Here is a 15,700-nt window from a genome sequence, read left to right on the forward strand (position 1 = left end):
ATACAGCAATTTTCATCCAGCAGTGTGATAAATTTCCGGAAGGCAGTTCCAATGAACCAGAGACGTGCTGCTCCTCGCTTTCTTTTGGCACAAGCAGAATAATTGTAGAATCTAAATATGTACTTCACATTTCAAAGCAAATGCTTTGTGCTTGCAAAGGAGGCCACGTAAATACACTTCTGTCACTTATTCTCGAATATCGCGAGCCGGCTGTTGCGACCGAGTGGTTCTAGGCTCTTCAGTCCGGAACCGTGCGACCGCTACGGTCGCAGGTTCGAATCCTGCTTTGCGCATGGATGTCGTGTGATGTCCTTAGGTTAGTTAGGTTTAAGTAGTTCTAAGTTCTAGGGGCTGATGACCTCAGATGTTAAGTCCCATAGTTCTCAGAGCCATTTGCACCATTTTTTTCGAATATCACTCTGGTGTTTAGCGTTCTCGTCATGTCAGATCAAAGGCAAAGATCAAATTCAGAAGCGTTGCGCATTAGAAACTTTCATTCAGTGCCAGAGTGTTACTGGGATCTTACATTAATGAGAAAGTCGACAATCATTTCCGAAGAGCTGTTCGACAAATTTAATGGAACAGTATCCGTGACAGAGAGTAAGGAAAATTTTTTCCCTGAATCGTACATCCCGCGGAAGGGCCATAAGAAACAGACAAGAGATTATGGAGTGAGCGGATCATTTCTCTCTAACTCAGCTTGAGAGTGAAATAGGAAAGGGAGGAAGAAATACCGGTGCAAAGTACCCTCTACTGTGTACCATACAGATACGGCGGCACACAAAAAAGTTACTTTGACATACTCGTAAATCTACATAAATCGCTAAAAGGATTCGATATAGGTCTTGGGAAACCGTATCCCATCACGAAATGTATATGGAAGATCACGTTCATACTACTCGTATAAACTGTGTTGGTGTGTATATTCTTCAGTGGGAGTTGGCCACTTAATTTATTGTCGTAAGTTAACGTAGAAATAAAAGGAACGATGAAAAAGTTTCCGTAGGAAGGCCGTACAGTCCAGAATAGGTATGCCGTTAGACAACATCGCTGTGAGCATTGAGGCAATCATCCGACCGACGCACCAAGCTGAAGATACCCGTTAGGCAAAACACTGTCCTGCTGCATGAAGAAGATCGTAACTGTCTGCTGCACACCCTCGTCCGACAGGAATCTTTGACCATTGAAGGTTTTTTTATGATAATCGCTTGGGAAGAGATCAGGATTATAGGACGTGTGTCGAGTGTCTCCCAATAGAGTTGGCGTAACTTTTGGGTTAGGACATTACCTATATGGGCAAAGTTGAGTGGAAAACAATCCCTGTCGCAGTTTTCACGGGCGTTTCGCCTCACTACAGATACTTATTCTTCATTCTCTGATGCGTGTGTACCTGTGTTTGTCCTTCGGCAGCCAAGAGAAGAATAATAGCACGTTCGCCATGTTTAAGTGGAAAATTGTTGGAAATTTGTGTAAGTTCCTATGGGACCAAACTGCTGATGCCATCGGTGCCTAGGCTTACACACTTCTGAATCTAACTTATACTAACTTAAGCTAAGGGCAACACACACACCCATGACCGGGGGAGGACTCGAACCTATGTCGGGGGCAGCCGCGCGAACCGTAGCAAGGCGCCTGTGACAAGGCGGCTACCCTGCGCGGTATGTTTGAATGGAAATAATGTTGGTAACAACGCCGTCGTGGTACACGTGTCCGCATTTACCGTACCCAAGACGGAAAGACAAGACTGCCAAAAAAAAGGTTGAAATGGCTCTGAGCACTATGGGACTTAACTTCTGAGGTCATCAGTCCCCTAGAACTTAGAACTAATTAAACCTAACTAACCTAAGGACATCACACACATCCATGCCCGAGACAGGATTCGAACCTGCGACCGTGCGGTCGCGCGGTTCCAGACTGTGGCGCCTAGAACGGCTCGGCCTCTCCGGCCGGCCAAGACTGCCACACTAATCCATCACCTACATATCGGTGCTTATATACACGCATCAGAGTCGCACTACGATGCATATACTCTGCACCAAACCGTCAAACGGAAACGTTTTGACCGTCCCTTATATTACGTGAAGGATTAACGGGGAAAACTTACCCAGATGTGTTACTGAACAGCCTCTACAAATTATAAATGAGCCGTGTGTCACTTTTAACAAATTACTTCCCATTTAGAGGACTGTCGACCTTGAGGGGGTACATCTTACGAACATAATCAACACAGATATTAGATTTTGATATTCGTTTGGGACAAGAAAAGTGCTTCACAGTTTTGGTGAAATGCGCATGTCAAAGAGATGGAACATTTTTTTTGTTTCAAAATGTATCGTTTACGAAATATTGTATTTTACATTGGGATCACGTAACACTCGATGGTGGAGCTGCACAGCATGTAATTGGGTGAGCCTCCCAAGAGACAGCCCGCAGTTCCCTGGTGAGCTGATGGCGTCCCACTACAGAAGAAAGTGCGTCCTTTGTCGCGGAACATTTTTGAGTACGTGCCGGCACGGCCAGCAAAAACTTCACGCCCAGCTCTTGTTTCGACTCGCAGGTAATTCATGCAGTCGCAAGAAAACCACTGTCTTGATCGCAAATCTTACCTATGACATCCTGTTTACAAGCGAATTACTGCTGTAAAACATTACAAGTTGTTGCTGAAAGTAGTTCCGTTCTGCCTCATCTATGATTGCTGGAAACCGCAAGGCGAAGTTCCGAACGTTCAACTGCGCTGTAGACACATGCACCATGAAATTAGAAAAAGAGAAGTTAGAGTTTAACGTCACGTCGACATCGAGAACGTTAGCGACTGAGCACTGCCTCAGTTGAATATGGGCGGGGGAAGAATATCGGCTTTCTCCTGCAGTGATTTAGGAGAAACGACGAAAAATGTCACCTGACGCAACAGTAACTCCGCTCCTGCCCTTAAAAGTCCATTGTTTGGCCCCTAAACGAAAATCTTAATGATTCCATTCGGCATACTAGGACACAGCAAAAATTTCATTACCTAGCAATGAGGAACTAATTCATGAATAAAATTGCACTTATTTCCGACGTAATGCCGTTTTAAGACGATGTACTTTGTCCAACTTCTATCCTGTGAGACGATTCATTCCCAAAAAGTTTGATTCTAGAAGGTGTGCAATATTCCATTGCCATACCCACTTCGTTAGAATGAATACATATCCAAGACACAGATCTGTTTAGCTGTGCAAACAGGCAACACAGCGTCCGAAATTGTCGGATGCTCTAGCTGGTTCAGACGACTTGCATAGTATTTTCCAGTTATTCGTTTACTCGTTACAAGATAATTAACAAAGAGAATCCTTTTTGCATTCCAGGAAACACTTGATATAATTTTCCCAGTAGAAAAAGTCCAGTTTGCTGTCTTCTATTTTTTTTTTCCGATTGCTGTTTCAGTTCCGGAAGAGATGAACGTTCGTCCCATCTACAGTAGCAAACTGATCCGCAGAATTCGCCTGATTCTCTCCGAAGCCATCCAGAAATTGCCGAGAAGTTAATTCCACCTTTGCCTTTGGTCAGAATTTAACTTATTCGACACCAACAATGCTTTTCTCATGTTCAATCATTTGATCAAAAATATCCGGACGGCTATTAGTGGATACGAATATGGGGTATTTCCACACTTCGTCTCTGACAGCTTGATCTTTGTTGGGCTCACTTTCAGTGAGCTGTTTGAGTGTCCGTGCAGGAACGGCAGTTCGTTCTTCCTCCATAGCCGAGACGAGAGAGTGTAGTGATTTCGCACACTGAGGTCTGGAGCCAAGTAGATATTCTAACTCACGTCAAAGGTCTTCCACTGGATTAAGGTCGGGACTCGCAGGCCAGTCCATTTGAGGAATGTTTTCGTCCACAAACTGCTGCCGGGCAGATGCTGCTTTATGACATGGTACATTGTGACGCTTACGCTAACAACCATCGTCTCCGAACTGTACCTCAACCGTATTGAGTGCACAATGATGTAAAACGCGTTCAAATTCTCCCGCATCCAGCTTTCCTTAAGCACAATAATTGGCACAGCACCCTAACCGTAAAAAACACCCCCATACCGTAACACTACTGCCTCGGCGCCTCACTGTTGGCATTACACATGATGAGAGGTAACGTTCCCCAGGCATTCGCCAGACCCGAAACCTTCCATCGGTTTGCCACAGGGCATAGCGTGATTCATAACACAAAATCACTCATTTTCAGTCATCCACTTCGAATACGTCGGTCTTTACATCACCTCAAGTGTCGCTTAGCACTGACTGCACAGATGTTTGGTTTATAAGTAGCTGTTCGACCACTATACCCCAGTCTTTCTATTTTCCTATGTGTTGGATCCGGCAGAGATGGGAGCCGAGAAATAAGTGGGTTTTTTAGACAGTAAGCAAAAATAATTATAAGTCCACGTAATCTGATTGACACTGGCGTTTATTTTAATGCAGCAACTCTAACTCTGTTCCAGAAATTTGTCAGTCGGAACCTAGTCGTCATAAACAATCACAGTACAGAGAAACTAGGAATGTTGAGATTTTCAAAAATATCGCGAATCCGATATATCGATATTTAAAATAGCGTCATTCTCGGCAGTCGATGTATCGAGAAATGTAACGATCTGTCGATATTTTGACGGAATGTATATCGACATTCCGGCCTATTAAAATATCAGCTGCACATTGTAAACATACTGTCGGTTTTAGAATTGCACATTTACGTATTGATTTGTTATTAGATATTTTGTACATCAACAAGCTACCAGCCTGCTTATCCCCCCTTGCACATTAACTGAAAGGAAAACGATGCACGTAACTGCATGTAAGTTGCACAATAAAAGACGTTGGATGGGACAGTCGTTCGGTTTCATCACAGATCGGATTAGTCCGGAATACTTCAAGCCGACTTCCCCGTTTTTTTCATCTCTGCAAACGCCAGCGACATAGCAGTGGCAGTGTCAAAATTGCGTGTGAAGTTAAACGTTGCGGTTTCTGTTGTTAACACCGAGCGCCGATTACCGCAGTATTTCCCTTCACATGTCTCCGTCCACTGCAAGGACCACTCTTGCCATTCAGATTTTTCATCATTTTCAGCAACTGTTTTTTAAAAAAGGGCGCTGTGAAGAAAGAGCACACTAGTGGCATTAAAAATTGGTTTTTAACGCAACTGGTATGCTACTCCTTCACATCGGAAATCTTGTAATTCCATTCACCCCACCACCTACCAGTGCAATCGAACCTCTCTGTGCCACCTACACTTGCTTCACACAGTCAAAGAGAAAGACTGTACGTGATGAAAGCTCAAAAATGTAGTAAGACTCCTTCACACAGTGAAAAAAATCATGTTGTACAACAATTTCGAATATTTACTGAAAATTGCGAAAAAATATAATATAAAATAAAAATAACGGTATTCGATATTGCCGTTTCGATATCGATATATCGTGGAATGAGATAGCGGTGACATTATCGATGCATTTAAGGAAGAGTATCGATATGATATTTTATCAGCAGCCCTAAGAGAAACTACGAATAAGACCGCTAATGCACTGTACGAACTCCGCAATGAAATTGGGTGACATCTTTGCTCCGCGCTCCATAAGCCGTCGACCGAGCGGGATGGCGCAGTGGTTAGACACTGGACTCGCATTCGGGAGGACGACGGTTCAATCCCGCGTCCGGCCATCCTGATTTAGGTTTTCCGTGATTTCCCTAAATCACTCCAGGCAAATGCCGGGATGGTTCCTCTGAAAGGGCACGGCCGACTTCCTTCCCTAATCCGATGAGACCGATGACCACGCTGTCTGGTCTCCTTCCCCAAACCAACCAACCAACCATAAGCCGTCTCGGTGGTAGCGCTGTTCCCTGGTACAGCAAGAGGTGTGGCTTCAATAACGGCCGCGGATTGGTGTGGCCGTCGCATGGTTTACTGCCAACCTCGGGATGCGTTCTGCTTGGTGCCACTGTGGTCACTGTTAGCACTTTGGAATTAACGAGTGGTCCCTTCCGTTGATTTCATGAGAAGTTTTACAACCTCCTTCCGCAATACCTGACGGACCCTGTCGGACAGTACGAGAGCTCTCCCTGGTCTTGGCTTAGTGGTGGTTATTCCTTCATGTTTCCACCTCACGATCACGTCATCAACAGTCGACCTTGGCAGCTTTATACAGGAGAAATGTCCTCGATGGTCCTGACCCAGCCATCGCGCTTTTACTGCTTCTCTACTAACAACGCAGCACTCTCCGCCTCTCGTGGCATTTTGTGGTCGATTCCGCATTACATGAAGTGTTCACATACTACTTCTGGCAAGCCTGTAGTGTCACGTATTTTCCTCGCCTCTCATTGCTGCTTGTCCAAAACCATTTTTTGCACTTTCCCTGTATTTACAGCTGTCTTCATAGTTTCAGTACCTTTTTAATGGGGACGAGTTTCTAAAGAATTGCAAACATAAACAAATGAAGACATCTACTACTGCTGGATTACACTACTGGCGGCAAGTCGCTAGAAATAGTAACTACCGTAAAACACCTAGGGTAATCATCCAGTGCGACCTGAAGTGGAATTACCAGATAAAATAAGTAGTAGGAGAATTACATGCCAGGCTGAGAAGGACTGGAAGGCCCTTAAGGAAGTGTCATTCAACCATGAGAGAGGTGGCTTACGAAACACTCGTTCGACGGATTTTTGACAAGGGAAACTCCCCATAGCACCCCCTTCACCTGTAAAACGTCGTACTGCAAAACTGATTGAATCTGCAGTGTACAGAGTGGCCAGTACGACTTCGACGTCATAATATGTCATTACTGGCAATTACACTGTACTATTCCAATAGTGAATTAAAGTTTTAGAACATAAGCAAGTTTAGACTGACATATTGATGTCTTATCCTGGGGCGTTATAGGCAAAAAAGTAAAAGAATAGTCAAACGCTATAGTTTTCAGTTTTGTAGACAGATGGCTGTATGCTGTCATCACGGACCATGTCAGAGAATGCTTCGAATACTTTACAAACCCTAATTCTTGGCTACTGCTAGTCAATGTGAAACACTTATCAGGTAGGATTAGTAAAGAAGATATTGAAGATACAAGGAAGAGCTGCACATTTCGTCACAGGTTTGTTTAATAAGAGTGAAAACTTCAGAGAGTTGCTCATCCAACTAAAATAGTAGATGGTAGAAGAGAGGCGTTGTGAAGTCTGGAGAGGTTCACAGTCAAAATTCCTTGAACGCACGTTTAGCTAAGAGTCAAGCAAAAACTGCTTCCTTCCAAACACAATTCGCAAAATGTCTATGTCGCCAAAATGAGGGAAATTAGACGTCAAATGGAGGTTTTCCAATAGCCGTTCTTCCCCCGAGCCAACCGTAAATACCGTCAACCGTGAATGAAACATGGAAGAGAAATGATGTTGGTATACGATATACTCATACACACGGTAAGGTTGCTAAACTAGTAACAATTTAGATGTGCAATAAGAAGGGAAGGAGGAAAGATGTACAGTTCTGTAACTCTATATCCTGTGCATGAAGTTAAATTCTGACTTTTTTGGAGACCAATTAACTCTTCTATAAGAATAGACACGAATTCCGCTTCCATCGATCATGAGGAACCGTAACAGGACGCATAATACTGATAAAGAGGTGCAAAATGATACAAGCATGATGTAATGCACAGAAAGGTAAGAAATATTACGATATTGCTTGATAATATGATCGCTGTAAAATCACTGGCGTCATTCCAAACCGGCAAATGTCTAAGGCAATCAATCGGGAGTAATTCAAGGTGGAACGACCACAGAAATCCAGATGTTCTGAAGGCAAATGCCAAGCTGCGGTTCATCGGAACCAAACTAATTACGTGTAACGTCTCACCAAGGGAGATTGCTTACGAGATTCTCTGTTGTCCCACTCTTAAATGATGGTCGACACGTTAGGTCTCTCACAACTTTGGATTTATAGAAGATTTAGAGAAAATTTAAACATGATCTGCATAATTCGTCTCGAGTTTATGCAGAATTCCCGAGGGACATCCTATGAGAGACGTTACAGCAATGATTTTGTGCACAATTTATAAGCTTACGCTTAAAATCCCGCAATCCTATGTTCTAAGGGAGTCACGAAAAGTATTATTATTCCTTCTCACATACACCTCGCTTGATAATTATGACGTAAAAATTAAATAGACTCAGGTTAAATCGCTGGTGTACTGACAGTTTTTCTTCAACGCAATGTCTGCGAATGGAATTAGAAGGGAATAAAATTATACTAGTACACTCTGTTCCTCTTGCATCACATAGAAAGATATCATGTGATAATATTAGTTTGGCTACACAAATTATATGACTGTCATCGTGGAGTGAACATCTGACACCAAGGACGCATACACATAACAAACGTATGGCGACCGATCGTACGGTAATCTATTTGAGAACGACACACGGCCGGCCGCGGTGGTCTAGCGGTTCTAGGCGCTCAGTCCGGAACCGCGCGACTGCTACGGTCGCAGGTTCGAATCCTGCCTCGGGCATGGATGTGTGTGATGTCCTTAGGTTAGTTAGGTTAAAGTAGTTCTAAGTTCTAGGGGGCTGATGACCACAGATGTTAAGTCCCATAGTGCTCAGAACCATTTGAACCATTTTTTTTTTTAGAACGACACGTGCGGGTAGCAGCGGGTAACAGCTTCCGTTGAGGCAGCTGCAGACGTTTCTGTGATCAAGGGGGCGCCAATTGTTACAGTAAGGACTGAAGCTGCAAGCGCTAAGTTGCTCCACCTCTGAGTGGCGAGCGTTAATAATAATTTTACGTTTGGAATAACATTAAATTTGAAGCGGCGAGTGTCCTTAGCACTCGGTGACCGACCACAATAAACAGCGTTCGGATTAGCACCCATTTCACGCACCCCTGACTACCCCGCTATAAAATGTAAATCCTCCCAATAATTATTCACAACACAGACGTCATTTACAAAGCTACCACTCCAAATAATATATCACCAGTGCGGTCATAGAAGTGCGAGCCGAGCAATATTTTATTACGACGACTGACAAATTGCGGCAAAGCGTTTTTTGTCTGTGTAAGTACTGAGTCGAGGTTCCGTTCCGTGATGAAGCTGTTTTTAATGTCGCGATCACTCACAGGCGAGCGAACTGCAATAGGCGCTCGAGGGAAGGGTTGGCCGCAAAGCCGCCGGCTATTGCCGACTCTCACACCACGCCGCTACCTGCGACCAACAGAGCTGGCTCCTTCTCTACTTTGAAGTCGGTATGAACGTAGGTATAATACAGATCAGGCCAGAAAACGCTTGGCGTGTACAGCACTTAATCGTACGAGCAATGGAGCTGAAGGGAGTTTAGCTTTGCAGAAATGAAATCGTTAGTGATTAAGATCCCGCCAGCGTCGAAAACATCAATCCCTCTGTTACAAGGAAATCATTCCTCAATTATCCAAGATGAGCTGTGATTCTACTTATCTTCTCGTTTGCTGTGTAGCGTCACGTTGACGAAGTTAGAAAGCAGCGGCTGCATAAAAACGGAAGAAGGTACGGTCTAACGTTTCGCCGACATTACATTTATGAAAGATATCAATCACTTACGATTACACGGATAAGTGTGCAGAGGAATAAGAACCATAGACTGAGAGAAGGAAAAATATCGTCATTCATTTCTGAGGTTTGAAAAACCGCACATAAGGGAGTTGAAATATTCCTCCCGAATTTACGAATTTCATCACACTTTTCAGCGTTCACGCCTGATGTGTGTTTGGTAATCATGCATGTGGCACGTGTTTCTGTAAGTGAGTGCTCTTCCTCACCAAACAGGGTCATCTCACTCTAAAGAATTAATACCGTAAACGAAAATCGGTCCGTGGATGATGTTTTCGTATTTAACTATTTCTGTCTTATGTTTTTCACGTAAAGATGGACCAGTAGAAAACTGAGCTACATGGAATGGGGACACACCTAAAAAGCACATTTTGGGAGACTGTTGTGTGAGATCTAGTTCGGTTACTCCAGTTTGAGCAAGGTGGCTCAGTGGTGCAGACACTAATTTTGTATTCGAGATGAGTAGGATCCAACTCTCCGACTGGCATCTGACGTAGTGTTTCCGTGGATTTCCTGGATTTCTTGTAGTTCTGAAATGATATGAACGCGTGGAGTCTGTTATTTGGGACACGTCCGACCTCCTGTGGGAATCTCAGAGAGCGAAGTTAGAGGAAATTGACAGGGACTGCGGATAGCTGTCGCTCGATGGGAATGTGGATCGGCCATGAGGCATGCCGATTTACGCCGGACAGTTACGCTAATACTATGTCCCGGATGGTGCAGTGGTTAACGCACCTGCCTAATAAGCAGGAGATCCCGGGTTCGAATCCCGCTCCGGTACGCATTTTCATTTGTCACCGCTGATTCCACGTAATGTCTTGATGTAGCTAACATCAGTGAATCCCTCCCTTTCCTTTCCTTCTTTCCCCTCTCCACATACAATTTACATATAAAGTTCTGAAATGGTTTCTTTGAATACAATTTTGTAGATTGCCTTCCCTTCCGGTTCCTAATCCGAAATAGTACTCCTTCTCTAACGAGCTCGGCGTCGACGGGAAGGTAAGCCTCAAACAGCCTTCATTTCCGAGTGTTTTCTACTCAGCTCCGCCTTATCTCTCCATGCCGCAAGGTAGCACCTACGCACTGTAATTAACAAGCTGGTCCCACTTATCGAATCCTAGACGCTAAAATTGCTATACTCTCTACCAAAATAAGAACATTTCAAAAGCCAGTGTGAACTGATCTAAAATGTTGGAGTGAATGAGCCACTTGTTTCTAGGACATAGTCGTTTTTGATGATTATTTGTATGAGAAGTTTCAAACAAGATTTTAACTGGAATGTGACTTTTATTTTGGGGCAGTGTAGGAAGCAGGTCGATAATGGAAATGTAGCAGAGAAACATACGGCTCTCTGTGGCGGGTACATCCTTCACCATTGCAAACACTCGCTAACTATTTAGTATTATGACGGAAAATTGATGAAAGAGGTGAAAGTGTCCCATTACGTCCTAAATGACACACCACACTGGCACCAAGCGAGGTGGCGCAATGGTCGGCACGCTGGACTCCCATTTGGAAGGATGACGCTTCAAACCCATGTCCGGCCATCCACATTTTTATGTTCTCCGAGATTTCCGTAAAAGCCGGCCGAAGTGGCCGAGCGGTTCTAGGCGCTACAGTCTTGATCCGCGCGACCGCTACGGTCGCAGGTTCGAATCCTGCCTCGGGCATGGATGTGTGTGATGTCCTTAGGTTAGTTAGGTTTAAGTAGTTCTAAGTTCTAGGGGACTGATGATCTCAGCAGTCAAGTCCCATAGTGCTCAGAGCCATTTGAGCCAATTTTTCCGTAAATCGCTCCGGGCAAATGCCGGAATGTTTCCTTTGAAAGGGCACGACCGATTTCTTTCCCCAGCCGTTTGCTCCGTCTCTAATGACCGCGATGTCGACGGTACGTTAAACCCAATCTCACCCATCTCTACCAGGGTGGTTTTATTTCGAACAGCGCCTGTCAGCAAACGAAACTGTGTGTCACTGTTGCTTAACAGTTGAAACGTAACGTTAAAAATGTGGCTACCAAATGGTAGGAAGGATAGGCACACTTTTGCCTTTAACATCTCTTTGAGGTATCTATGTTCATTCAGCTTTCGCTACCAAACAATACGCGTTTCTCTTGAAACGCTCTGGACTGCTGCTCCTGCGGTCGGAGAAGCAGCACATCCGAGATGTTATTCTGTTTGTCGGTGTCAATTACCTTAGTTATCATCTGCACCATGGCTGCAGCTGTACTCTTAATCCTCCTCCTACTTGGGAGATCGTAGGTGTTCCTCGAAGGTACCTGCAAATTATTTGCAGCCCTAATGCATAATTGGATTTCCTGGGTTTTCCTCTACTGTCTATTGTTACACTTCAGGAACAATGGCCCCATACTTTGTTTGTAGGGTATTTGGTGTGACACGTACTTACGACTCTTGTTGTAAGGCTTGGATGTTTTAAGTAGTAACCAGTCAATTTGCCTTAGCACTTCAGCTGATCGTTACGTGGGTGAACAATATTCTATTAGATCAATATTTTTTATGGTGGAGCCAGAGTTTCTTTTTATCGTATGCCAGAAATACAGTATATCATCAGTGGGATCACTATTGAGTTAGAGAAAACACACTTCAATCATCATCAACATCATCATTGAAGTGTATGAGCCTTCTCTGAGGCAGTGGTGATGTTACTGTGTGTATGAGTCTTTCAAATGATAATTTAAGGACGAAGACTTGGAAGCCACTGTAAATTTCCGCAAAACTTTTCGCTTACTCATATAGCGTCTTGGTTTCTTCTTTAGTTTGCCAGCTACCATTTGAGAGGAGCAGGACCCAGGTTGCCGTGAAAGTATAAATATTTAGATTTTTCATGGTTCCGCTAAATCACTTAAGGAAACTGTAGATATGTTCTTTTTGAAAAGGTGGCTTCCTATTTCCTTAACTGATAAAGCCCTCTCCGAACATACACTTGCGTCTATTGATCTGGTTGCCGACAGGGATCCACACGCTATTCGTCATTCTTTCCATTCTACCGAGGTTTCTGTCTCACTTTTACTGATGTAATTTGACCGTATAAATAAGAAGGAGCAAAATCACCATACAAGTACACAAAAGTTTTGTCATGATATAACGAAACTACAATATGGCACGTATATTTCCTACTGCGTAACTTGCTTCAGATTAGTGAAAAATATGGTGTTACATACGACGTGTGCAACACCGTTCTTCGTTAAAGTACTGGCTAGTACTGTATCCTTACTTCGAATACATGTGCCTTCATTTATGATTCTTTCATGCATAGTGATATAATAACTAACACCCTTCACGATAAAGTATGATTAAAGCCAGTTTAAAAGTTTGGATATTATTAACTTCTTTTATTTTTCATTGAGCCTTTTTGGTTACATACGCTATGCTCTTCCAAATCTGCTTCAGACCCCACTTCCATCTGTCTAAATCTACCCATCATTTCCATTCTTCATTATAAATGTTTTGTTCGTAAACACGACACAGATTTCGTAATACACGCATTTCCGCAGGTGTATAGCTGCGCTCAGTGCAGTGTAGTCACGAACTAAACTGTGGTAACAAACTGAAAGGATCATCTTGTAACGATACACCGGAGATCACTATAAAACACTCAGCGGATAACATTGATCAAGTTCTAGAACTTTGTAGGCGGAGTTATGACCAATTCAAAATGCAATAAAGCTATCTGAGTAAGTTACTGGAACAGTCAAGCAATATACGAGAAGTTGCCGGATACTAGTTGATCACCAAAATTATGTATTGAAAAGTGTGACTCGTTTGTCAGGACTGAAATCGGGAGTAGCAGAAGGAAGGGAGGACAGGGTTTAATAATTCGCTGAGTACAAACTCAAACTGGACAAGGATGTTGTTGGAAACAGGCCACAGCGTTTTGAAGGGAGCCACTCCGGCATTTACTTGAATTGAAGGCTGCAGTGGAATTAAAGATTCCATTTGATCATTCCGCCGACGGTTCTCTGTAGTTGCCCGAAATCGTTTCCTGCGAATGCTGGGAGGGATGCTTCAACAAAGCCTCTTCCAATTCGTATCTAATCAGGGCTAATGGTCCGTTTTTAACGTCCTCCAAATTGACTGGATGCTATACCTGTCATTTCTTCCTCCTTTCCTTTCATCAGAATCAGTGAATCTCCGAAGTGGGTTAAGACACGTGTACTGGAATAGAACGACGGACAGAAACTAGCCGTTAAACAAATAGCTGCCACATGGTGTTTTTAGAGAAACGTTCCTAAAAGAAAATAGATGGGGCACTGAGAAAGGGTGCAGGATGACGAAACGGCAAGAGGCGGAGCAGGGTAGCAGTAAAGCAGTGATACATGCAAAAAGGCCACTTAATGGCACGGATCGGAGTTTTACGACCCTCGCAAGCAAAGACCCGAATGACGCAGAGGGTCGTACGGTGAACGAGCACCAACTCGCATCCTGCAGCCACAAAATGTGGCAAATTCAGTGTCGAGGGAAGGGAATAGTTCGTGACACTGTTTCTTTAGGCTTCTTCCACGCTTCGCGTCTCGACAATATAGTGGGTCATTATGCGAAGTGTTCGCAAAGAATGTCCGCTGCGCAACATTTCTGAAAGTCTTGTCTGGAAAATGGTTCAACAATTCGAAATGGATACCAAAATTGAAACTGTTATTTACATAAATAAAGTATTAGTTAATCACCGTTTCATTGTGTGGAATAAATTGTAGGGTAGGCTGAGTTCACAAACGTTGCAATTTTTAGTGAGTTCATTCGATCTAATAACCTGCACATTTACACTCTGGGGGGCTGAAAACTGTAATAGGTAAATAGAGCTACAGTTAATATCAACGTTTATCAACTGTTTCCGAAGATCAAGAAAAGCGGAGCGCGTTGCTATAAAACTTTTCATCACCCATAGCGAAACTTTTAGCAAAAGATAGCCTGAGTGTATGACAACTGTCTAGCCAAATTCTGTGGAATTCCATTTCTATGTAAACCACTTAACGGGGATAAAACCACCCTGTGTCTGTGTCCCAAACTTAGGCCTCACGTTTCAAAAAATGGTTCAAAAGGCTCTGAGCACTATGGGACTCAACTGCTGTGGTCATAAGTCCCCTAGAACTTAGAACTACTTAAACCTAACTAACCTAAGGACATCACACACATCCATGCCCGAGGCAGGATTCGAACCTGCGACCGTATCGGTCGTGCGGTTCCAGACTGTAGCGCCTAGAACCGCTCGGCCACTCCGGCCGGCCCGATTCGGGCGCCTTAACTCGGCGTGCCTCACGTTTCCCAGGTATTTATTCGAAAAGGTTCACTGTAAGTCCTGACATTTGTTGTATCACAACAATCTATTTTTCACGAGTTAACCTTAAAAAAGTTTTAGTTCAATTTGAAAAAAAAGGCTGCTTCACTATGTCGGTAGACTTGGTATGTGTGATTTGGTATATCTCAGAAAAAAATTCACATAATATTTCAACAAAGATGAAAGCTCTTAATAGATGGTTGGTTGGTTGATTTGGGGAAGGGAACCCAATAGTGAGATCATCGGTCCCATCGGGTTAGGGAAGAAAGTAGGCCATGCCTTTCAAAGGAACTATCCCGGCATTCGCCTGAAGCGATTTAAGGAAATCACGGAAAACCTAAATCAGGATTGGCGGACGAGATCTTGAACCGGCGTCCTCTCGAATGCGAGTCCAGTTTAATACAAGTGACAGCACGAAATCTAAAGAGCTAGGAAACGAAGAGAGATTTGAATTACGGTGACTTGGACGAACTTTGAAACAGACTGCTTGAAGATTGAAATATTTAATGCCAATCTATCCTGTACCAGTTTCTGGTCTCCATACACTCTGGAACTTCAATGTTTTCTGGAGATCAGCAGAGGTGGTAGACCCACTTTGTTCCCTCTACAAGAACATAAATGTAAGGAAACGCAGAGAACGAAGCTCCGCATAAGTCATATCAACTCTACATGCATATTTCTTGTTTTATGTCAGCAGAAATAGGACTAGATTTAACGAACACGAAAATTTGTTTTAGCTATGGCGAAATTTTTTTAAAAGTTTGAATGCATTCACATATTAAAAGTGAAAACTCCATCTAACATCATATGTGA

At 43.4% G+C, this 15,700-nt stretch overlaps 1 protein-coding gene and 1 non-coding gene across 2 annotated transcripts in view; one reads left to right on the forward strand and one right to left on the reverse strand.

The window, feature by feature from the left end:
- Positions 1-15,700, reverse strand: part of LOC126184028 (homeobox protein B-H1-like) — a 184,175-nt gene that overhangs the window by 34,684 nt on the left and 133,791 nt on the right. The gene's annotated exons all lie outside the window — the stretch shown is intronic.
- Positions 10,307-10,379, forward strand: Trnai-aau (transfer RNA isoleucine (anticodon AAU)). The gene has a single exon. It is a non-coding gene; the product is annotated as a tRNA-Ile (tRNA).

This window comes from Schistocerca cancellata, chromosome 4 (assembly GCF_023864275.1).
Source record: "Schistocerca cancellata isolate TAMUIC-IGC-003103 chromosome 4, iqSchCanc2.1, whole genome shotgun sequence".
Taxonomy (NCBI): Eukaryota; Metazoa; Arthropoda; class Insecta; order Orthoptera; family Acrididae; genus Schistocerca; species Schistocerca cancellata.